This window comes from Eleutherodactylus coqui, chromosome 7, assembly GCF_035609145.1.
Source record: "Eleutherodactylus coqui strain aEleCoq1 chromosome 7, aEleCoq1.hap1, whole genome shotgun sequence".
In the NCBI taxonomy this organism is placed as follows: domain Eukaryota; kingdom Metazoa; phylum Chordata; class Amphibia; order Anura; family Eleutherodactylidae; genus Eleutherodactylus; species Eleutherodactylus coqui.
In genome coordinates this window covers 169,330,384-169,357,745 of record NC_089843.1, presented here as the reverse complement: position 1 = coordinate 169,357,745, position 27,362 = coordinate 169,330,384, and the positions used below count along the sequence as shown (strand labels likewise).

The window sequence follows — 27,362 nt, the reverse complement described above, 5'->3', positions numbered from 1 at the left end:
AACAACACAGACAACACTCTAAATTGTAAGGCTGGGTTCACACGGGGCATAAATCCTGCAGAAATCTTGCGGAATGTCAGCAGCAGGGCCGCACGGAAATTCCATAAGATTTTGCAGCAGAAAGGCAGCTTTAAAACCTGCACCATTCAGCGCGGGTTTTGAAGCGGCTTTGCCGCCTGTATTCCACTGCGTCCATCTGTCCCCATTGAGAGGAGAAAGCCCACAGCAGAAATGGCGATATCTTTCAATTCTGCGTGGCATGTCAGTTTCAGTGCAGCTTGGCAAATCTTGTCCACTTTGCTGCTTAGACTCAGGTTTAAGATTGTCGACGGAATTTATATGCGGAAAGTCCGCGGCAATTCCACCCCGTGTGAACCCAGCCTAATGCTATGGCAGGTAAACCAGGCTTGCGTGCAAACAACCAACAGAAACAGACAAACACCAAAACACTTACCAATAATACTAACACACATAAGCAGATGGAAACAGCTAAATTATGAGGTATTAGTAATTTGACCAAAGTACGCAAGCTCACAAACCCACAACTAGGGTCCTCTTTGTCTTGTGAGTCCCTACTATAACAAGACAACTTAAACCCCAATGAAGTCTTGCCTACAAATGGGGAAATTGCCGTAATAGGGATTGCCCCACGCTGGAACATAGGGGCCTGGCTCACCATAGATGTAACACAACATATACAATGAACAGGACACTGTTCACACGCACAAACAGATAAGAGAATTACAACATACAAACTGAACAAGTTGCTGTTTACACCTAATGTCAGATCACCTACAACAGAACAAGACAGTTAACAGTTGGAGGGAATCCAACCCAGTACCTCATGCATCACACCAAAAACATGCATGATGCCAAACACCAGACTTCTGAGAGGGAATGAAGAAAATAGAGAACTCCACACCATCAGCCAGCCAAATCAACCTGGCTCCTGGAAACGCACAGAACCACAGGTCCCAGGAGAACAAATGTGATAGACTAGTCCTTAACTGGCACACCCTAACAAATTTGTAAAGTTGGCAGACGAGGGGGGTGCCATTATAGGTTTAGTACTGCTACAGCACAATATGTTCTGTGACCGCCGGGGAATGTCTGCTCCAGTAATAAGGGGAATAAGAGCACAGGGCAGGCTAGACAGGTCTTGGTAGTGGGAGATTCAATTATTAGGGGGACAGACAGGGCAATCTGCCACAAAGACCAGGAACATCTAACGGTGTGTTGTCTTCCTGGCACTCGAGTTTGACACATCACGGATGGGGTTCACAGGTTACTGGGAGTGGCAGGTAACATAGAATTTTCTGGAACACTACCTGTACGATGTGCCATACCATAAAGAAAGTGGGATATTAGGGAGGCAAACAAGTGGCTCAAGAGTTGGTGTAAAAAGGAGGGATTTGGGTTCCTGGAGAAATGGGACAACCTTACTGTCAGCTACAGGTTCTACCGTAGGGACGTGATCTATCTCAATGAGGAGGGTGTAGCTGTGCTTGGGAGAAGATTTCTAGAAGGCTGGGGGAGTGTTTAAATTAGAAACTGGAGGGAGGACAATCACAGAGATAGAGGGGAAGATAGTCCCAGGTCACTATTTACACTAGGTGATGGCAGTGAACGGGGTAAGTACAGTTAGAACTTGCAGAATAGCTAATAGGGATACACTTAAAATAAAAAATAACAAAAACCGTCTAAACTTTATGGTGACTAATCCTAGAAGATTGACAATAATGTAGACAAACTGAAAGTAATAATGTCTGAGAAAATCTTCAACATAGTGGGAGTAACAGAGACCTTGTTGGATGAAACTGTGACTGGGCAGTGAACTTACAGGGTTACAGTCTGTTCAGAAGAAATTGTAAAAACCAGAAAGGAGGGAGGGTTTGTCTTTATGTAAAATCCTGTTTAAAGCCCGCATTACGGGAAGATATATGGAAGGGAGATGAACATATAGAGTCTCCATGGGTGGAAATACATGGAGGGAAAAACAACAATAAAATCCTCGTAGGGGTTTTCTATAGATGGATACTTCATTACAAATTACTTCCTTGAATCAGGCCTTTAAAAATATAACAAGAGCGTATAAAGACTTTGTCAAAGTATGGTGGGAGGTGCAGGCTCTCACTAATTACCTGGAGAATAAAATTGTACCCAGAGGCCTCAGAATCCATCTAATGCCCCCTCCTAAATTGAGAACGATGGAATTTATGAGTAAATGGCAGAAAGAGTCCACGGATAGCTCGCTTAGATTGATGAATCTCCTCCTGGAGGAGGAAAAAATTAATCTAGAAAAAGCAGGGAGAACCCTCGAGGAACTAATCAAAGAGGGCAAAAAGTTCTCTACTGAAACAGACTATGAAAAAAGAGAGAATTCTTTAAAATTGACGATCGATAGATACACTAGTTTCCTTAAGGAACGTAAACATAGTCAATATCAGAGAGACCTGCGAGACTTTACAGAAAATAGAGCATATGAAGTGAGACCACCCACTGAAAGTGAACTTAGTTCATCAGAAAGTGAACACTCCACTAACGATTACTCCAAGAGGGGTGGCTATAGTGATAGAAGAAGAGGGAGAGGAGGTCAGAGGATGAGAACTAGAGGAAGAGGTAGAGGTAATAATAATGATGGTCATTTTTTAGGGCAACCCATTACCCATTACATGACACGGAATCGGGGCCTGGTAGAAACGTCAACCTATCATCAGACATAGTGTCAACATCAACAACCATCAACAATACCGAGAATGACGCTTTGGGAATCACTAATGAGAATGAGTTACAAGTCATAAATTTGTCATCCCGAAATTTAACGAAACTAGAAGAATCTGTGATTAAGAAAGGTTTGTCGTTCATCCCCACTAACAAATTTTGCCTGTTCGAATGGACTAAAGATATTGCGCTATTTTTAAGAAAATTGCGCTGGAAAAAACACTTTGCCATTCGTGACAGAAAAAAGTGTATAGAGCTAGGTGTAGACCATCAGGACCTAGAAGCCATTTCAGTACTGGAAGCTTTGGAGAAAGAAAATATGAGGGATCCTAGTAAAGGTCCTTTTACAGATCTCAAATTAAAAAATACGAGCTTACCCCCATCTGGGGATTCTCCATACATAGAGATCTTTGAAACCATGGTATTAGAGGATCTCGAGAAGCTGTCCAAAGATAAGAAATTTAAATATCAAAACCTTACTCATGCTGAAAAGATGGCTCTTCAAACACTTGAAAAGGATGAAACGATAATTATTAAGCCCTCCGATAAGGGGGGCAATATAGTATTAATGGATCGTGACGCCTATAGATCAATGTGTCTTCGTATACTATTGGATAAATCAAACTATCAGATCCTGAAGGAGGACCCTACTGATACCTTTCTTACTGAACTCAGAAGTATTCTGACAAAAGCTAAAGAGGATGACTTGATTGATGACAAAGAATTTCAATACTTATGCTCCTCGGTGCCTCAAATAGCGACATTTTACGGTTTACCGAAAATTCATAAAGGCCTTGATCCACTGAAAGGCCGACCAATTGTTGCAGGCAATGACAGCCTAACGCAGGGTGTAAGTACATACCTAGACGTTGCATTAAGACCGTTTGTTGAATCACTACCGGCTTATATAAAAGACACTACGGATGTCCTTAAAAAATTGGAGGATATAGTTCTATCACCAAATACGAAACTGGCTAGCCTCGATGTTGAGGCTTTGTACAGTTCGATACCACACAATGGTGGACTTAAAGCCGTAGACTACTATTTGAACCAGAGGGGCACACATCTTAAAGAACATAATAAGTTTCTTATGACCCTGCTGTCCTTTGTCCTCACAAAAAACTACTTCCTGTTTGAGGGGAGGTACTTCCACCAGCTCAGGGGCACGGCTATGGGGAGCCCATGTGCCCCCAGCTATGCCAACCTGTACCTGGGCTGGTGGGAGGAGACCACCGTGTTTAGTGAGGACAATGAGACCTGGACACCATTCATTGATCTTTGGGTCCGCTTTATTGATGATGTGCTTATCCTCTGGACAGGTGAAATTGATGACTTTCAAAGATTTGTGAGTCACCTGAACAACAACGATCTGGGACTGTACTTCACGGCCGAAATTGATTCCCATCAGATCACTTTTTTGGATCTCGCCATAATAAAGTTACCAAACGGATCATTGCAAACATCGATATTTCGCAAATCGACAGCGACCAACACTCTTTTGCACTGGGAAAGTCATCACCCCATCTCCCTTAAGTGTGGCATACCTAAGGGACAGCTAATTCGGACACGGCGAAATTGTTCGTCTGATAATGACTTCCTCACCAAATCCCAGGAGATGAGCCACAGATTCACTAATCGAGGCTATCCTGTGGAGGTAGTGGAAAAGGCCAGTATATATGCCAAGAGTGTTAAAAGGGAAGACTGTTTGAAACCAAGAAAGAGAAATGACAGTGATGCCAAGATCCGTATTATTGGTACTTATGACGATCAATCCATTGAAGTTAGACAGATTTTGAATAGATACTGGCATATTTTGTGTAAAGACTCGGACCTAGTGGAACATCTTCCAAATAAACCCCTTATCACATATAAACGGGGACGTAATCTCAAGGACCGGCTTGTCCATAGCCATTTTTCAGCACAGTCCTCTACCATAACATGGCTTGGTTCCAATCCACCTAAGGGAACATTCAGATGTACAGGATGCAAGGCTTGTAAATACATAAACCGCGGTGGCAATTTTACCAGCTCTACTACTGGCACGGTGTACCAAATAAAAGACTTCATTAATTGTAGATCCAGTGGCGTAGTATACAAAGCCACTTGCCCCTGCCCACTTGACTACGTAGGCAAAACCATCCGCCAATTACGTAGACGTATTTTGGAACACATAGGTAATGTCAATCGTGGTGATAAAACAAGCCTTGCATTACATGTACGGGATATGCATAATAATGATCCAGACTGTATCCGGTTCCAAGGAATTGAAATCATCAGACCTAATGGAAGAAGGGGCAATATAGATAAAATGTTGCTTCAAAAGGAGACACGGTGGATTCACCGGTTGGACTGTTGCACCCCGAAGGGCCTAAATGATCAATTATCATTCGCTGCCTTTATCTAACTGGACTATTGCAATGATATAATATCATTTATTGAGCCTTTATATCTCTATATCCTCCTTTCAATATTGTGGCTGCAGCCTGAAGGACCAATATGATCAATTGTCATTCATTGCCCGTATTTGATTGGACTATTGCAATGTGTAATACTGTTCATTGGGCCATTAGATCTTTATATCCTCCTCCTATTGTATTAACTAACCAGAGTCTCCTATAGTGTGATTAGCTATGATTTATGCATTGAGTGACAGCAGTGTCAGTTCTTCATATGCATCATTGACACTGATGGTGGGTTCATGAGATAAGTGTCATTTTCACACATATATTGTATCTATACGTTGAACTGTATGTTGTTAATGCTGGTTGCATTATAATATTCATATGCACATGATGTCATGTTTTAATATGACCTTAATGGACATTGGAGTGATGGATTCGTGGTATACATATAATACCAAAGTATAGTCCACCTATATGTTGCCAATGACTAGTAATTATGTTGCACTGTAACTAATCCTTGATGATACTTACCTTCTTTACACAAGATATGTCCGGTATACATTCTTTATATATCTTATTCATTTCCCATAAGCTTTATTTATCCAACACCTAAATAGATATTGTCCTGTTCTGGGCTGTTCTATGCCCCGTATTGTCTTGTGCACTACATGCACGGGTCTGGCAGTGCGTCCTGATGCCGCTGCGTCTTCCGGTGGTCTGGTTGGCGTTGGTTGGCAATCACGGACGCCTGGCGGATCTGCGCATGCGCGGGATCTCAACTATCGCGAGATCTCGGTTAAACGGAGCCGGATGATATATTAAGCTGATTGGCTTAGCGGGGACGAGCCCTCCACACAGGAAGGCGTGGTTTGGTCTTTATAAGCCCTGTCAACGGGCTACTGACCATTGCTGCTCATTTGTGTTCAGCCTGACAGGCTGTTCACCTCACTCTGCTACATAGCTTCATAGTGCGGTCTTAGTCATCAATGACTGCACAAATACTTAGCCAAAAATTGTTCTAGTGGTGCAGTCTTATACATCAGGAACTGCACCAACACTTTGCCAAGTGTTTGGGTGATGTGGTCTTAAACATTAATGACTGCATTAATACTCAGCCAAATTTTCCGCATGCAATTCACTTAGTGATTGCTGTGTTTAATACCATCCTGATGATACAGCTTAATTACATGAGCTGTTGAAACGCGTTGATGGTGACTTATGTGATTTGATGGTGACTTTTGTGATCTAGCACTGAATAAAGCGACCTCTAATAGGCAGAAAGCCGAGGTCTATACACTATAGTGCATTGCTATGGGCTAAAACTATCTATGATGCAATTAAGTATCAGGCATAGTTGTGAGGAGACTGGTCATTAAGGCATATTAGGACTACAAACTAGTCCTGCCTTATATATGACACTCCTTCTAAAGTGATTGTCAAACAGCAAGATTGACCCAGTCTGTCCGTACACATTATAGGGGCATGACTCTAGGGCATCACTGTTGTAACTATATAGTGCTTTACTGATGTTAATAGAATAATAAAAATAAGTATAAGCACTCATAAGCAGCATGATGCATTAGTATTGTCAGTGATCTAAGGCGTAGTGAACTGACACCTTGGATAATAGAGTGTTTAAACTCCAATGTTGAATCTCTCACACCTCTAGTGATGGATTTCAAATCTGGTACAATTCCTACATGAATATACCATTCCTTTTTATTATATCTTTATAAAGGAAGAACAGTATATACCTCTTTCACATATTGGATATAAATTATCCCATTACCAGTGTGTGAGATTGAAGTAAGTTATTGTACTAAGCTGGTGATACACGGTGTATACGCACTAAGATACTATTGATAGTGGTATTGACACCGGGTCACTTATATATTTCAGTACAATTTATGAATTTTCCTATTCATCCAAGGAGCATATCTTAAACATACAGTGCCGTGTGGTCACTATAGGCACAACACTTATCCAAGATTTGACCACGCTCTTATCGATAATATTTTAATTTTGCTGTAATAAAAGTTATATTTTACGTATTATTTAGTGGTTCCCTCGGTGATACACTTATTTCCCTCTAGGGAATTCTTTCTGTCTCGGTGACTAATTTTGATTAAGAATGACAGGTTTTCTATCCAATACTATCAATACAGCCTCCTGGCTTATGGAGGCCAAAATGGTGTTCTCAGACAGGGAAATGGATACTTCATTACAAATTACTTCCTTGAATCAGGCCTTTAAAAATATAACAAGAGCGTATAAAGACTTTGTCAAAGTATGGTGGGAGGTGCAGGCTCTCACTAATTACCTGGAGAATAAAATTGTACCCAGAGGCCTCAGAATCCATCTAATGCCCCCTCCTAAATTGAGAACGATGGAATTTATGAGTAAATGGCAGAAAGAGTCCACGGATAGCTCGCTTAGATTGATGAATCTCCTCCTGGAGGAGGAAAAAATTAATCTAGAAAAAGCAGGGAGAACCCTCGAGGAACTAATCAAAGAGGGCAAAAAGTTCTCTACTGAAACAGACTATGAAAAAAGAGAGAATTCTTTAAAATTGACGATCGATAGATACACTAGTTTCCTTAAGGAACGTAAACATAGTCAATATCAGAGAGACCTGCGAGACTTTACAGAAAATAGAGCATATGAAGTGAGACCACCCACTGAAAGTGAACTTAGTTCATCAGAAAGTGAACACTCCACTAACGATTACTCCAAGAGGGGTGGCTATAGTGATAGAAGAAGAGGGAGAGGAGGTCAGAGGATGAGAACTAGAGGAAGAGGTAGAGGTAATAATAATGATGGTCATTTTTTAGGGCAACCCATTACCCATTACATGACACGGAATCGGGGCCTGGTAGAAACGTCAACCTATCATCAGACATAGTGTCAACATCAACAACCATCAACAATACCGAGAATGACGCTTTGGGAATCACTAATGAGAATGAGTTACAAGTCATAAATTTGTCATCCCGAAATTTAACGAAACTAGAAGAATCTGTGATTAAGAAAGGTTTGTCGTTCATCCCCACTAACAAATTTTGCCTGTTCGAATGGACTAAAGATATTGCGCTATTTTTAAGAAAATTGCGCTGGAAAAAACACTTTGCCATTCGTGACAGAAAAAAGTGTATAGAGCTAGGTGTAGACCATCAGGACCTAGAAGCCATTTCAGTACTGGAAGCTTTGGAGAAAGAAAATATGAGGGATCCTAGTAAAGGTCCTTTTACAGATCTCAAATTAAAAAATACGAGCTTACCCCCATCTGGGGATTCTCCATACATAGAGATCTTTGAAACCATGGTATTAGAGGATCTCGAGAAGCTGTCCAAAGATAAGAAATTTAAATATCAAAACCTTACTCATGCTGAAAAGATGGCTCTTCAAACACTTGAAAAGGATGAAACGATAATTATTAAGCCCTCCGATAAGGGGGGCAATATAGTATTAATGGATCGTGACGCCTATAGATCAATGTGTCTTCGTATACTATTGGATAAATCAAACTATCAGATCCTGAAGGAGGACCCTACTGATACCTTTCTTACTGAACTCAGAAGTATTCTGACAAAAGCTAAAGAGGATGACTTGATTGATGACAAAGAATTTCAATACTTATGCTCCTCGGTGCCTCAAATAGCGACATTTTACGGTTTACCGAAAATTCATAAAGGCCTTGATCCACTGAAAGGCCGACCAATTGTTGCAGGCAATGACAGCCTAACGCAGGGTGTAAGTACATACCTAGACGTTGCATTAAGACCGTTTGTTGAATCACTACCGGCTTATATAAAAGACACTACGGATGTCCTTAAAAAATTGGAGGATATAGTTCTATCACCAAATACGAAACTGGCTAGCCTCGATGTTGAGGCTTTGTACAGTTCGATACCACACAATGGTGGACTTAAAGCCGTAGACTACTATTTGAACCAGAGGGGCACACATCTTAAAGAACATAATAAGTTTCTTATGACCCTGCTGTCCTTTGTCCTCACAAAAAACTACTTCCTGTTTGAGGGGAGGTACTTCCACCAGCTCAGGGGCACGGCTATGGGGAGCCCATGTGCCCCCAGCTATGCCAACCTGTACCTGGGCTGGTGGGAGGAGACCACCGTGTTTAGTGAGGACAATGAGACCTGGACACCATTCATTGATCTTTGGATCCGCTTTATTGATGATGTGCTTATCCTCTGGACAGGTGAAATTGATGACTTTCAAAGATTTGTGAGTCACCTGAACAACAACGATCTGGGACTGTACTTCACGGCCGAAATTGATTCCCATCAGATCACTTTTTTGGATCTCGCCATAATAAAGTTACCAAACGGATCATTGCAAACATCGATATTTCGCAAATCGACAGCGACCAACACTCTTTTGCACTGGGAAAGTCATCACCCCATCTCCCTTAAGTGTGGCATACCTAAGGGACAGCTAATTCGGACACGGCGAAATTGTTCGTCTGATAATGACTTCCTCACCAAATCCCAGGAGATGAGCCACAGATTCACTAATCGAGGCTATCCTGTGGAGGTAGTGGAAAAGGCCAGTATATATGCCAAGAGTGTTAAAAGGGAAGACTGTTTGAAACCAAGAAAGAGAAATGACAGTGATGCCAAGATCCGTATTATTGGTACTTATGACGATCAATCCATTGAAGTTAGACAGATTTTGAATAGATACTGGCATATTTTGTGTAAAGACTCGGACCTAGTGGAACATCTTCCAAATAAACCCCTTATCACATATAAACGGGGACGTAATCTCAAGGACCGGCTTGTCCATAGCCATTTTTCAGCACAGTCCTCTACCATAACATGGCTTGGTTCCAATCCACCTAAGGGAACATTCAGATGTACAGGATGCAAGGCTTGTAAATACATAAACCGCGGTGGCAATTTTACCAGCTCTACTACTGGCACGGTGTACCAAATAAAAGACTTCATTAATTGTAGATCCAGTGGCGTAGTATACAAAGCCACTTGCCCCTGCCCACTTGACTACGTAGGCAAAACCATCCGCCAATTACGTAGACGTATTTTGGAACACATAGGTAATGTCAATCGTGGTGATAAAACAAGCCTTGCATTACATGTACGGGATATGCATAATAATGATCCAGACTGTATCCGGTTCCAAGGAATTGAAATCATCAGACCTAATGGAAGAAGGGGCAATATAGATAAAATGTTGCTTCAAAAGGAGACACGGTGGATTCACCGGTTGGACTGTTGCACCCCGAAGGGCCTAAATGATCAATTATCATTCGCTGCCTTTATCTAACTGGACTATTGCAATGATATAATATCATTTATTGAGCCTTTATATCTCTATATCCTCCTTTCAATATTGTGGCTGCAGCCTGAAGGACCAATATGATCAATTGTCATTCATTGCCCGTATTTGATTGGACTATTGCAATGTGTAATACTGTTCATTGGGCCATTAGATCTTTATATCCTCCTCCTATTGTATTAACTAACCAGAGTCTCCTATAGTGTGATTAGCTATGATTTATGCATTGAGTGACAGCAGTGTCAGTTCTTCATATGCATCATTGACACTGATGGTGGGTTCATGAGATAAGTGTCATTTTCACACATATATTGTATCTATACGTTGAACTGTATGTTGTTAATGCTGGTTGCATTATAATATTCATATGCACATGATGTCATGTTTTAATATGACCTTAATGGACATTGGAGTGATGGATTCGTGGTATACATATAATACCAAAGTATAGTCCACCTATATGTTGCCAATGACTAGTAATTATGTTGCACTGTAACTAATCCTTGATGATACTTACCTTCTTTACACAAGATATGTCCGGTATACATTCTTTATATATCTTATTCATTTCCCATAAGCTTTATTTATCCAACACCTAAATAGATATTGTCCTGTTCTGGGCTGTTCTATGCCCCGTATTGTCTTGTGCACTACATGCACGGGTCTGGCAGTGCGTCCTGATGCCGCTGCGTCTTCCGGTGGTCTGGTTGGCGTTGGTTGGCAATCACGGACGCCTGGCGGATCTGCGCATGCGCGGGATCTCAACTATCGCGAGATCTCGGTTAAACGGAGCCGGATGATATATTAAGCTGATTGGCTTAGCGGGGACGAGCCCTCCACACAGGAAGGCGTGGTTTGGTCTTTATAAGCCCTGTCAACGGGCTACTGACCATTGCTGCTCATTTGTGTTCAGCCTGACAGGCTGTTCACCTCACTCTGCTACATAGCTTCATAGTGCGGTCTTAGTCATCAATGACTGCACAAATACTTAGCCAAAAATTGTTCTAGTGGTGCAGTCTTATACATCAGGAACTGCACCAACACTTTGCCAAGTGTTTGGGTGATGTGGTCTTAAACATCAATGACTGCATTAATACTCAGCCAAATTTTCCGCATGCAATTCACTTAGTGATTGCTGTGTTTAATACCATCCTGATGATACAGCTTAATTACATGAGCTGTTGAAACGCGTTGATGGTGACTTATGTGATTTGATGGTGACTTTTGTGATCTAGCACTGAATAAAGCGACCTCTAATAGGCAGAAAGCCGAGGTCTATACACTATAGTGCATTGTTATGGGCTAAAACTATCTATGATGCAATTAAGTATCAGGCATAGTTGTGAGGAGACTGGTCATTAAGGCATATTAGGACTACAAACTAGTCCTGCCTTATATATGACACTCCTTCTAAAGTGATTGTCAAACAGCAAGATTGACCCAGTCTGTCCGTACACATTATAGGGGCATGACTCTAGGGCATCACTGTTGTAACTATATAGTGCTTTACTGATGTTAATAGAATAATAAAAATAAGTATAAGCACTCATAAGCAGCATGATGCATTAGTATTGTCAGTGATCTAAGGCGTAGTGAACTGACACCTTGGATAATAGAGTGTTTAAACTCCAATGTTGAATCTCTCACACCTCTAGTGATGGATTTCAAATCTGGTACAATTCCTACATGAATATACCATTCCTTTTTATTATATCTTTATAAAGGAAGAACAGTATATACCTCTTTCACATATTGGATATAAATTATCCCATTACCAGTGTGTGAGATTGAAGTAAGTTATTGTACTAAGCTGGTGATACACGGTGTATACGCACTAAGATACTATTGATAGTGGTATTGACACCGGGTCACTTATATATTTCAGTACAATTTATGAATTTTCCTATTCATCCAAGGAGCATATCTTAAACATACAGTGCCGTGTGGTCACTATAGGCACAACACTTATCCAAGATTTGACCACGCTCTTATCGATAATATTTTAATTTTGCTGTAATAAAAGTTATATTTTACGTATTATTTAGTGGTTCCCTCGGTGATACACTTATTTCCCTCTAGGGAATTCTTTCTGTCTCGGTGACTAATTTTGATTAAGAATGACAGGTTTTCTATCCAATACTATCAATACAGCCTCCTGGCTTATGGAGGCCAAAATGGTGTTCTCAGACAGGGAAATGGATACTTCATTACAAATTACTTCCTTGAATCAGGCCTTTAAAAATATAACAAGAGCGTATAAAGACTTTGTCAAAGTATGGTGGGAGGTGCAGGCTCTCACTAATTACCTGGAGAATAAAATTGTACCCAGAGGCCTCAGAATCCATCTAATGCCCCCTCCTAAATTGAGAACGATGGAATTTATGAGTAAATGGCAGAAAGAGTCCACGGATAGCTCGCTTAGATTGATGAATCTCCTCCTGGAGGAGGAAAAAATTAATCTAGAAAAAGCAGGGAGAACCCTCGAGGAACTAATCAAAGAGGGCAAAAAGTTCTCTACTGAAACAGACTATGAAAAAAGAGAGAATTCTTTAAAATTGACGATCGATAGATACACTAGTTTCCTTAAGGAACATAAACATAGTCAATATCAGAGAGACCTGCGAGACTTTACAGAAAATAGAGCATATGAAGTGAGACCACCCACTGAAAGTGAACTTAGTTCATCAGAAAGTGAACACTCCACTAACGATTACTCCAAGAGGGGTGGCTATAGTGATAGAAGAAGAGGGAGAGGAGGTCAGAGGATGAGAACTAGAGGAAGAGGTAGAGGTAATAATAATGATGGTCATTTTTTAGGGCAACCCATTACCCATTACATGACACGGAATCGGGGCCTGGTAGAAACGTCAACCTATCATCAGACATAGTGTCAACATCAACAACCATCAACAATACCGAGAATGACGCTTTGGGAATCACTAATGAGAATGAGTTACAAGTCATAAATTTGTCATCCCGAAATTTAACGAAACTAGAAGAATCTGTGATTAAGAAAGGTTTGTCGTTCATCCCCACTAACAAATTTTGCCTGTTCGAATGGACTAAAGATATTGCGCTATTTTTAAGAAAATTGCGCTGGAAAAAACACTTTGCCATTCGTGACAGAAAAAAGTGTATAGAGCTAGGTGTAGACCATCAGGACCTAGAAGCCATTTCAGTACTGGAAGCTTTGGAGAAAGAAAATATGAGGGATCCTAGTAAAGGTCCTTTTACAGATCTCAAATTAAAAAATACGAGCTTACCCCCATCTGGGGATTCTCCATACATAGAGATCTTTGAAACCATGGTATTAGAGGATCTCGAGAAGCTGTCCAAAGATAAGAAATTTAAATATCAAAACCTTACTCATGCTGAAAAGATGGCTCTTCAAACACTTGAAAAGGATGAAACGATAATTATTAAGCCCTCCGATAAGGGGGGCAATATAGTATTAATGGATCGTGACGCCTATAGATCAATGTGTCTTCGTATACTATTGGATAAATCAAACTATCAGATCCTGAAGGAGGACCCTACTGATACCTTTCTTACTGAACTCAGAAGTATTCTGACAAAAGCTAAAGAGGATGACTTGATTGATGACAAAGAATTTCAATACTTATGCTCCTCGGTGCCTCAAATAGCGACATTTTACGGTTTACCGAAAATTCATAAAGGCCTTGATCCACTGAAAGGCCGACCAATTGTTGCAGGCAATGACAGCCTAACGCAGGGTGTAAGTACATACCTAGACGTTGCATTAAGACCGTTTGTTGAATCACTACCGGCTTATATAAAAGACACTACGGATGTCCTTAAAAAATTGGAGGATATAGTTCTATCACCAAATACGAAACTGGCTAGCCTCGATGTTGAGGCTTTGTACAGTTCGATACCACACAATGGTGGACTTAAAGCCGTAGACTACTATTTGAACCAGAGGGGCACACATCTTAAAGAACATAATAAGTTTCTTATGACCCTGCTGTCCTTTGTCCTCACAAAAAACTACTTCCTGTTTGAGGGGAGGTACTTCCACCAGCTCAGGGGCACGGCTATGGGGAGCCCATGTGCCCCCAGCTATGCCAACCTGTACCTGGGCTGGTGGGAGGAGACCACTGTGTTTAGTGAGGACAATGAGACCTGGACACCATTCATTGATCTTTGGGTCCGCTTTATTGATGATGTGCTTATCCTCTGGACAGGTGAAATTGATGACTTTCAAAGATTTGTGAGTCACCTGAACAACAACGATCTGGGACTGTACTTCACGGCCGAAATTGATTCCCATCAGATCACTTTTTTGGATCTCGCCATAATAAAGTTACCAAACGGATCATTGCAAACATCGATATTTCGCAAATCGACAGCGACCAACACTCTTTTGCACTGGGAAAGTCATCACCCCATCTCCCTTAAGTGTGGCATACCTAAGGGACAGCTAATTCGGACACGGCGAAATTGTTCGTCTGATAATGACTTCCTCACCAAATCCCAGGAGATGAGCCACAGATTCACTAATCGAGGCTATCCTGTGGAGGTAGTGGAAAAGGCCAGTATATATGCCAAGAGTGTTAAAAGGGAAGACTGTTTGAAACCAAGAAAGAGAAATGACAGTGATGCCAAGATCCGTATTATTGGTACTTATGACGATCAATCCATTGAAGTTAGACAGATTTTGAATAGATACTGGCATATTTTGTGTAAAGACTCGGACCTAGTGGAACATCTTCCAAATAAACCCCTTATCACATATAAACGGGGACGTAATCTCAAGGACCGGCTTGTCCATAGCCATTTTTCAGCACAGTCCTCTACCATAACATGGCTTGGTTCCAATCCACCTAAGGGAACATTCAGATGTACAGGATGCAAGGCTTGTAAATACATAAACCGCGGTGGCAATTTTACCAGCTCTACTACTGGCACGGTGTACCAAATAAAAGACTTCATTAATTGTAGATCCAGTGGCGTAGTATACAAAGCCACTTGCCCCTGCCCACTTGACTACGTAGGCAAAACCATCCGCCAATTACGTAGACGTATTTTGGAACACATAGGTAATGTCAATCGTGGTGATAAAACAAGCCTTGCATTACATGTACGGGATATGCATAATAATGATCCAGACTGTATCCGGTTCCAAGGAATTGAAATCATCAGACCTAATGGAAGAAGGGGCAATATAGATAAAATGTTGCTTCAAAAGGAGACACGGTGGATTCACCGGTTGGACTGTTGCACCCCGAAGGGCCTAAATGATCAATTATCATTCGCTGCCTTTATCTAACTGGACTATTGCAATGATATAATATCATTTATTGAGCCTTTATATCTCTATATCCTCCTTTCAATATTGTGGCTGCAGCCTGAAGGACCAATATGATCAATTGTCATTCATTGCCCGTATTTGATTGGACTATTGCAATGTGTAATACTGTTCATTGGGCCATTAGATCTTTAAATCCTCCTCCTATTGTATTAACTAACCAGAGTCTCCTATAGTGTGATTAGCTATGATTTATGCATTGAGTGACAGCAGTGTCAGTTCTTCATATGCATCATTGACACTGATGGTGGGTTCATGAGATAAGTGTCATTTTCACACATATATTGTATCTATACGTTGAACTGTATGTTGTTAATGCTGGTTGCATTATAATATTCATATGCACATGATGTCATGTTTTAATATGACCTTAATGGACATTGGAGTGATGGATTCGTGGTATACATATAATACCAAAGTATAGTCCACCTATATGTTGCCAATGACTAGTAATTATGTTGCACTGTAACTAATCCTTGATGATACTTACCTTCTTTACACAAGATATGTCCGGTATACATTCTTTATATATCTTATTCATTTCCCATAAGCTTTATTTATCCAACACCTAAATAGATATTGTCCTGTTCTGGGCTGTTCTATGCCCCGTATTGTCTTGTGCACTACATGCACGGGTCTGGCAGTGCGTCCTGATGCCGCTGCGTCTTCCGGTGGTCTGGTTGGCGTTGGTTGGCAATCACGGACGCCTGGCGGATCTGCGCATGCGCGGGATCCCAACTATCGCGAGATCTCGGTTAAACGGAGCCGGATGATATATTAAGCTGATTGGCTTAGCGGGGACGAGCCCTCCACACAGGAAGGCGTGGTTTGGTCTTTATAAGCCCTGTCAACGGGCTACTGACCATTGCTGCTCATTTGTGTTCAGCCTGACAGGCTGTTCACCTCACTCTGCTACATAGCTTCATAGTGCGGTCTTAGTCATCAATGACTGCACAAATACTTAGCCAAAAATTGTTCTAGTGGTGCAGTCTTATACATCAGGAACTGCACCAACACTTTGCCAAGTGTTTGGGTGATGTGGTCTTAAACATCAATGACTGCATTAATACTCAGCCAAATTTTCCGCATGCAATTCACTTAGTGATTGCTGTGTTTAATACCATCCTGATGATACAGCTTAATTACATGAGCTGTTGAAACGCGTTGATGGTGACTTATGTGATTTGATGGTGACTTTTGTGATCTAGCACTGAATAAAGCGACCTCTAATAGGCAGAAAGCCGAGGTCTATACACTATAGTGCATTGTTATGGGCTAAAACTATCTATGATGCAATTAAGTATCAGGCATAGTTGTGAGGAGACTGGTCATTAAGGCATATTAGGACTACAAACTAGTCCTGCCTTATATATGACACTCCTTCTAAAGTGATTGTCAAACAGCAAGATTGACCCAGTCTGTCCGTACACATTATAGGGGCATGACTCTAGGGCATCACTGTTGTAACTATATAGTGCTTTACTGATGTTAATAGAATAATAAAAATAAGTATAAGCACTCATAAGCAGCATGATGCATTAGTATTGTCAGTGATCTAAGGCGTAGTGAACTGACACCTTGGATAATAGAGTGTTTAAACTCCAATGTTGAATCTCTCACACCTCTAGTGATGGATTTCAAATCTGGTACAATTCCTACATGAATATACCATTCCTTTTTATTATATCTTTATAAAGGAAGAACAGTATATACCTCTTTCACATATTGGATATAAATTATCCCATTACCAGTGTGTGAGATTGAAGTAAGTTATTGTACTAAGCTGGTGATACACGGTGTATACGCACTAAGATACTATTGATAGTGGTATTGACACCGGGTCACTTATATATTTCAGTACAATTTATGAATTTTCCTATTCATCCAAGGAGCATATCTTAAACATACAGTGCCGTGTGGTCACTATAGGCACAACACTTATCCAAGATTTGACCACGCTCTTATCGATAATATTTTAATTTTGCTGTAATAAAAGTTATATTTTACGTATTATTTAGTGGTTCCCTCGGTGATACACTTATTTCCCTCTAGGGAATTCTTTCTGTCTCGGTGACTAATTTTGATTAAGAATGACAGGTTTTCTATCCAATACTATCAATACAGCCTCCTGGCTTATGGAGGCCAAAATGGTGTTCTCAGACAGGGAAATGGATACTTCATTACAAATTACTTCCTTGAATCAGGCCTTTAAAAATATAACAAGAGCGTATAAAGACTTTGTCAAAGTATGGTGGGAGGTGCAGGCTCTCACTAATTACCTGGAGAATAAAATTGTACCCAGAGGCCTCAGAATCCATCTAATGCCCCCTCCTAAATTGAGAACGATGGAATTTATGAGTAAATGGCAGAAAGAGTCCACGGATAGCTCGCTTAGATTGATGAATCTCCTCCTGGAGGAGGAAAAAATTAATCTAGAAAAAGCAGGGAGAACCCTCGAGGAACTAATCAAAGAGGGCAAAAAGTTCTCTACTGAAACAGACTATGAAAAAAGAGAGAATTCTTTAAAATTGACGATCGATAGATACACTAGTTTCCTTAAGGAACATAAACATAGTCAATATCAGAGAGACCTGCGAGACTTTACAGAAAATAGAGCATATGAAGTGAGACCACCCACTGAAAGTGAACTTAGTTCATCAGAAAGTGAACACTCCACTAACGATTACTCCAAGAGGGGTGGCTATAGTGATAGAAGAAGAGGGAGAGGAGGTCAGAGGATGAGAACTAGAGGAAGAGGTAGAGGTAATAATAATGATGGTCATTTTTTAGGGCAACCCATTACCCATTACATGACACGGAATCGGGGCCTGGTAGAAACGTCAACCTATCATCAGACATAGTGTCAACATCAACAACCATCAACAATACCGAGAATGACGCTTTGGGAATCACTAATGAGAATGAGTTACAAGTCATAAATTTGTCATCCCGAAATTTAACGAAACTAGAAGAATCTGTGATTAAGAAAGGTTTGTCGTTCATCCCCACTAACAAATTTTGCCTGTTCGAATGGACTAAAGATATTGCGCTATTTTTAAGAAAATTGCGCTGGAAAAAACACTTTGCCATTCGTGACAGAAAAAAGTGTATAGAGCTAGGTGTAGACCATCAGGACCTAGAAGCCATTTCAGTACTGGAAGCTTTGGAGAAAGAAAATATGAGGGATCCTAGTAAAGGTCCTTTTACAGATCTCAAATTAAAAAATACGAGCTTACCCCCATCTGGGGATTCTCCATACATAGAGATCTTTGAAACCATGGTATTAGAGGATCTCGAGAAGCTGTCCAAAGATAAGAAATTTAAATATCAAAACCTTACTCATGCTGAAAAGATGGCTCTTCAAACACTTGAAAAGGATGAAACGATAATTATTAAGCCCTCCGATAAGGGGGGCAATATAGTATTAATGGATCGTGACGCCTATAGATCAATGTGTCTTCGTATACTATTGGATAAATCAAACTATCAGATCCTGAAGGAGGACCCTACTGATACCTTTCTTACTGAACTCAGAAGTATTCTGACAAAAGCTAAAGAGGATGACTTGATTGATGACAAAGAATTTCAATACTTATGCTCCTCGGTGCCTCAAATAGCGACATTTTACGGTTTACCGAAAATTCATAAAGGCCTTGATCCACTGAAAGGCCGACCAATTGTTGCAGGCAATGACAGCCTAACGCAGGGTGTAAGTACATACCTAGACGTTGCATTAAGACCGTTTGTTGAATCACTACCGGCTTATATAAAAGACACTACGGATGTCCTTAAAAAATTGGAGGATATAGTTCTATCACCAAATACGAAACTGGCTAGCCTCGATGTTGAGGCTTTGTACAGTTCGATACCACACAATGGTGGACTTAAAGCCGTAGACTACTATTTGAACCAGAGGGGCACACATCTTAAAGAACATAATAAGTTTCTTATGACCCTGCTGTCCTTTGTCCTCACAAAAAACTACTTCCTGTTTGAGGGGAGGTACTTCCACCAGCTCAGGGGCACGGCTATGGGGAGCCCATGTGCCCCCAGCTATGCCAACCTGTACCTGGGCTGGTGGGAGGAGACCACCGTGTTTAGTGAGGACAATGAGACCTGGACACCATTCATTGATCTTTGGGTCCGCTTTATTGATGATGTGCTTATCCTCTGGACAGGTGAAATTGATGACTTTCAAAGATTTGTGAGTCACCTGAACAACAACGATCTGGGACTGTACTTCACGGCCGAAATTGATTCCCATCAGATCACTTTTTTGGATCTCGCCATAATAAAGTTACCAAACGGATCATTGCAAACATCGATATTTCGCAAATCGACAGCGACCAACACTCTTTTGCACTGGGAAAGTCATCACCCCATCTCCCTTAAGTGTGGCATACCTAAGGGACAGCTAATTCGGACACGGCGAAATTGTTCGTCTGATAATGACTTCCTCACCAAATCCCAGGAGATGAGCCACAGATTCACTAATCGAGGCTATCCTGTGGAGGTAGTGGAAAAGGCCAGTATATATGCCAAGAGTGTTAAAAGGGAAGACTGTTTGAAACCAAGAAAGAGAAATGACAGTGATGCCAAGATCCGTATTATTGGTACTTATGACGATCAATCCATTGAAGTTAGACAGATTTTGAATAGATACTGGCATATTTTGTGTAAAGACTCGGACCTAGTGGAACATCTTCCAAATAAACCCCTTATCACATATAAACGGGGACGTAATCTCAAGGACCGGCTTGTCCATAGCCATTTTTCAGCACAGTCCTCTACCATAACATGGCTTGGTTCCAATCCACCTAAGGGAACATTCAGATGTACAGGATGCAAGGCTTGTAAATACATAAACCGCGGTGGCAATTTTACCAGCTCTACTACTGGCACGGTGTACCAAATAAAAGACTTCATTAATTGTAGATCCAGTGGCGTAGTATACAAAGCCACTTGCCCCTGCCCACTTGACTACGTAGGCAAAACCATCCGCCAATTACGTAGACGTATTTTGGAACACATAGGTAATGTCAATCGTGGTGATAAAACAAGCCTTGCATTACATGTACGGGATATGCATAATAATGATCCAGACTGTATCCGGTTCCAAGGAATTGAAATCATCAGACCTAATGGAAGAAGGGGCAATATAGATAAAATGTTGCTTCAAAAGGAGACACGGTGGATTCACCGGTTGGACTGTTGCACCCCGAAGGGCCTAAATGATCAATTATCATTCGCTGCCTTTATCTAACTGGACTATTGCAATGATATAATATCATTTATTGAGCCTTTATATCTCTATATCCTCCTTTCAATATTGTGGCTGCAGCCTGAAGGACCAATATGATCAATTGTCATTCATTGCCCGTATTTGATTGGACTATTGCAATGTGTAATACTGTTCATTGGGCCATTAGATCTTTAAATCCTCCTCCTATTGTATTAACTAACCAGAGTCTCCTATAGTGTGATTAGCTATGATTTATGCATTGAGTGACAGCAGTGTCAGTTCTTCATATGCATCATTGACACTGATGGTGGGTTCATGAGATAAGTGTCATTTTCACACATATATTGTATCTATACGTTGAACTGTATGTTGTTAATGCTGGTTGCATTATAATATTCATATGCACATGATGTCATGTTTTAATATGACCTTAATGGACATTGGAGTGATGGATTCGTGGTATACATATAATACCAAAGTATAGTCCACCTATATGTTGCCAATGACTAGTAATTATGTTGCACTGTAACTAATCCTTGATGATACTTACCTTCTTTACACAAGATATGTCCGGTATACATTCTTTATATATCTTATTCATTTCCCATAAGCTTTATTTATCCAACACCTAAATAGATATTGTCCTGTTCTGGGCTGTTCTATGCCCCGTATTGTCTTGTGCACTACATGCACGGGTCTGGCAGTGCGTCCTGATGCCGCTGCGTCTTCCGGTGGTCTGGTTGGCGTTGGTTGGCAATCACGGACGCCTGGCGGATCTGCGCATGCGCGGGATCTCAACTATCGCGAGATCTCGGTTAAACGGAGCCGGATGATATATTAAGCTGATTGGCTTAGCGGGGACGAGCCCTCCACACAGGAAGGCGTGGTTTGGTCTTTATAAGCCCTGTCAACGGGCTACTGACCATTGCTGCTCATTTGTGTTCAGCCTGACAGGCTGTTCACCTCACTCTGCTACATAGCTTCATAGTGCGGTCTTAGTCATCAATGACTGCACAAATACTTAGCCAAAAATTGTTCTAGTGGTGCAGTCTTATACATCAGGAACTGCACCAACACTTTGCCAAGTGTTTGGGTGATGTGGTCTTAAACATCAATGACTGCATTAATACTCAGCCAAATTTTCCGCATGCAATTCACTTAGTGATTGCTGTGTTTAATACCATCCTGATGATACAGCTTAATTACATGAGCTGTTGAAACGCGTTGATGGTGACTTATGTGATTTGATGGTGACTTTTGTGATCTAGCACTGAATAAAGCGACCTCTAATAGGCAGAAAGCCGAGGTCTATACACTATAGTGCATTGTTATGGGCTAAAACTATCTATGATGCAATTAAGTATCAGGCATAGTTGTGAGGAGACTGGTCATTAAGGCATATTAGGACTACAAACTAGTCCTGCCTTATATATGACACTCCTTCTAAAGTGATTGTCAAACAGCAAGATTGACCCAGTCTGTCCGTACACATTATAGGGGCATGACTCTAGGGCATCACTGTTGTAACTATATAGTGCTTTACTGATGTTAATAGAATAATAAAAATAAGTATAAGCACTCATAAGCAGCATGATGCATTAGTATTGTCAGTGATCTAAGGCGTAGTGAACTGACACCTTGGATAATAGAGTGTTTAAACTCCAATGTTGAATCTCTCACACCTCTAGTGATGGATTTCAAATCTGGTACAATTCCTACATGAATATACCATTCCTTTTTATTATATCTTTATAAAGGAAGAACAGTATATACCTCTTTCACATATTGGATATAAATTATCCCATTACCAGTGTGTGAGATTGAAGTAAGTTATTGTACTAAGCTGGTGATACACGGTGTATACGCACTAAGATACTATTGATAGTGGTATTGACACCGGGTCACTTATATATTTCAGTACAATTTATGAATTTTCCTATTCATCCAAGGAGCATATCTTAAACATACAGTGCCGTGTGGTCACTATAGGCACAACACTTATCCAAGATTTGACCACGCTCTTATCGATAATATTTTAATTTTGCTGTAATAAAAGTTATATTTTACGTATTATTTAGTGGTTCCCTCGGTGATACACTTATTTCCCTCTAGGGAATTCTTTCTGTCTCGGTGACTAATTTTGATTAAGAATGACAGGTTTTCTATCCAATACTATCAATACAGCCTCCTGGCTTATGGAGGCCAAAATGGTGTTCTCAGACAGGGAAATGGATACTTCATTACAAATTACTTCCTTGAATCAGGCCTTTAAAAATATAACAAGAGCGTATAAAGACTTTGTCAAAGTATGGTGGGAGGTGCAGGCTCTCACTAATTACCTGGAGAATAAAATTGTACCCAGAGGCCTCAGAATCCATCTAATGCCCCCTCCTAAATTGAGAACGATGGAATTTATGAGTAAATGGCAGAAAGAGTCCACGGATAGCTCGCTTAGATTGATGAATCTCCTCCTGGAGGAGGAAAAAATTAATCTAGAAAAAGCAGGGAGAACCCTCGAGGAACTAATCAAAGAGGGCAAAAAGTTCTCTACTGAAACAGACTATGAAAAAAGAGAGAATTCTTTAAAATTGACGATCGATAGATACACTAGTTTCCTTAAGGAACATAAACATAGTCAATATCAGAGAGACCTGCGAGACTTTACAGAAAATAGAGCATATGAAGTGAGACCACCCACTGAAAGTGAACTTAGTTCATCAGAAAGTGAACACTCCACTAACGATTACTCCAAGAGGGGTGGCTATAGTGATAGAAGAAGAGGGAGAGGAGGTCAGAGGATGAGAACTAGAGGAAGAGGTAGAGGTAATAATAATGATGGTCATTTTTTAGGGCAACCCATTACCCATTACATGACACGGAATCGGGGCCTGGTAGAAACGTCAACCTATCATCAGACATAGTGTCAACATCAACAACCATCAACAATACCGAGAATGACGCTTTGGGAATCACTAATGAGAATGAGTTACAAGTCATAAATTTGTCATCCCGAAATTTAACGAAACTAGAAGAATCTGTGATTAAGAAAGGTTTGTCGTTCATCCCCACTAACAAATTTTGCCTGTTCGAATGGACTAAAGATATTGCGCTATTTTTAAGAAAATTGCGCTGGAAAAAACACTTTGCCATTCGTGACAGAAAAAAGTGTATAGAGCTAGGTGTAGACCATCAGGACCTAGAAGCCATTTCAGTACTGGAAGCTTTGGAGAAAGAAAATATGAGGGATCCTAGTAAAGGTCCTTTTACAGATCTCAAATTAAAAAATACGAGCTTACCCCCATCTGGGGATTCTCCATACATAGAGATCTTTGAAACCATGGTATTAGAGGATCTCGAGAAGCTGTCCAAAGATAAGAAATTTAAATATCAAAACCTTACTCATGCTGAAAAGATGGCTCTTCAAACACTTGAAAAGGATGAAACGATAATTATTAAGCCCTCCGATAAGGGGGGCAATATAGTATTAATGGATCGTGACGCCTATAGATCAATGTGTCTTCGTATACTATTGGATAAATCAAACTATCAGATCCTGAAGGAGGACCCTACTGATACCTTTCTTACTGAACTCAGAAGTATTCTGACAAAAGCTAAAGAGGATGACTTGATTGATGACAAAGAATTTCAATACTTATGCTCCTCGGTGCCTCAAATAGCGACATTTTACGGTTTACCGAAAATTCATAAAGGCCTTGATCCACTGAAAGGCCGACCAATTGTTGCAGGCAATGACAGCCTAACGCAGGGTGTAAGTACATACCTAGACGTTGCATTAAGACCGTTTGTTGAATCACTACCGGCTTATATAAAAGACACTACGGATGTCCTTAAAAAATTGGAGGATATAGTTCTATCACCAAATACGAAACTGGCTAGCCTCGATGTTGAGGCTTTGTACAGTTCGATACCACACAATGGTGGACTTAAAGCCGTAGACTACTATTTGAACCAGAGGGGCACACATCTTAAAGAACATAATAAGTTTCTTATGACCCTGCTGTCCTTTGTCCTCACAAAAAACTACTTCCTGTTTGAGGGGAGGTACTTCCACCAGCTCAGGGGCACGGCTATGGGGAGCCCATGTGCCCCCAGCTATGCCAACCTGTACCTGGGCTGGTGGGAGGAGACCACCGTGTTTAGTGAGGACAATGAGACCTGGACACCATTCATTGATCTTTGGGTCCGCTTTATTGATGATGTGCTTATCCTCTGGACAGGTGAAATTGATGACTTTCAAAGATTTGTGAGTCACCTGAACAACAACGATCTGGGACTGTACTTCACGGCCGAAATTGATTCCCATCAGATCACTTTTTTGGATCTCGCCATAATAAAGTTACCAAACGGATCATTGCAAACATCGATATTTCGCAAATCGACAGCGACCAACACTCTTTTGCACTGGGAAAGTCATCACCCCATCTCCCTTAAGTGTGGCATACCTAAGGGACAGCTAATTCGGACACGGCGAAATTGTTCGTCTGATAATGACTTCCTCACCAAATCCCAGGAGATGAGCCACAGATTCACTAATCGAGGCTATCCTGTGGAGGTAGTGGAAAAGGCCAGTATATATGCCAAGAGTGTTAAAAGGGAAGACTGTTTGAAACCAAGAAAGAGAAATGACAGTGATGCCAAGATCCGTATTATTGGTACTTATGACGATCAATCCATTGAAGTTAGACAGATTTTGAATAGATACTGGCATATTTTGTGTAAAGACTCGGACCTAGTGGAACATCTTCCAAATAAACCCCTTATCACATATAAACGGGGACGTAATCTCAAGGACCGGCTTGTCCATAGCCATTTTTCAGCACAGTCCTCTACCATAACATGGCTTGGTTCCAATCCACCTAAGGGAACATTCAGATGTACAGGATGCAAGGCTTGTAAATACATAAACCGCGGTGGCAATTTTACCAGCTCTACTACTGGCACGGTGTACCAAATAAAAGACTTCATTAATTGTAGATCCAGTGGCGTAGTATACAAAGCCACTTGCCCCTGCCCACTTGACTACGTAGGCAAAACCATCCGCCAATTACGTAGACGTATTTTGGAACACATAGGTAATGTCAATCGTGGTGATAAAACAAGCCTTGCATTACATGTACGGGATATGCATAATAATGATCCAGACTGTATCCGGTTCCAAGGAATTGAAATCATCAGACCTAATGGAAGAAGGGGCAATATAGATAAAATGTTGCTTCAAAAGGAGACACGGTGGATTCACCGGTTGGACTGTTGCACCCCGAAGGGCCTAAATGATCAATTATCATTCGCTGCCTTTATCTAACTGGACTATTGCAATGATATAATATCATTTATTGAGCCTTTATATCTCTATATCCTCCTTTCAATATTGTGGCTGCAGCCTGAAGGACCAATATGATCAATTGTCATTCATTGCCCGTATTTGATTGGACTATTGCAATGTGTAATACTGTTCATTGGGCCATTAGATCTTTAAATCCTCCTCCTATTGTATTAACTAACCAGAGTCTCCTATAGTGTGATTAGCTATGATTTATGCATTGAGTGACAGCAGTGTCAGTTCTTCATATGCATCATTGACACTGATGGTGGGTTCATGAGATAAGTGTCATTTTCACACATATATTGTATCTATACGTTGAACTGTATGTTGTTAATGCTGGTTGCATTATAATATTCATATGCACATGATGTCATGTTTTAATATGACCTTAATGGACATTGGAGTGATGGATTCGTGGTATACATATAATACCAAAGTATAGTCCACCTATATGTTGCCAATGACTAGTAATTATGTTGCACTGTAACTAATCCTTGATGATACTTACCTTCTTTACACAAGATATGTCCGGTATACATTCTTTATATATCTTATTCATTTCCCATAAGCTTTATTTATCCAACACCTAAATAGATATTGCTCCTGTTCTGGGCTGTTCTATGCCCCGTATTGTCTTGTGCACTACATGCACGGGTCTGGCAGTGCGTCCTGATGCCGCTGCGTCTTCCGGTGGTCTGGTTGGCGTTGGTTGGCAATCACGGACGCCTGGCGGATCTGCGCATGCGCGGGATCTCAACTATCGCGAGATCTCGGTTAAACGGAGCCGGATGATATATTAAGCTGATTGGCTTAGCGGGACGAGCCCTCCACACAGGAAGGCGTGGTTTGGTCTTTATAAGCCCTGTCAACGGGCTACTGACCATTGCTGCTCATTTGTGTTCAGCCTGACAGGCTGTTCACCTCACTCTGCTACATAGCTTCATAGTGCGGTCTTAGTCATCAATGACTGCACAAATACTTAGCCAAAAATTGTTCTAGTGGTGCAGT

At 40.9% G+C, this 27,362-nt stretch overlaps 1 protein-coding gene across 1 annotated transcript in view; it reads left to right on the top strand.

The window, feature by feature from the left end:
- Positions 1-27,362, top strand: part of LOC136572955 (alcohol dehydrogenase 1-like) — a 135,162-nt gene that overhangs the window by 615 nt on the left and 107,185 nt on the right. The window lies entirely within an intron of this gene.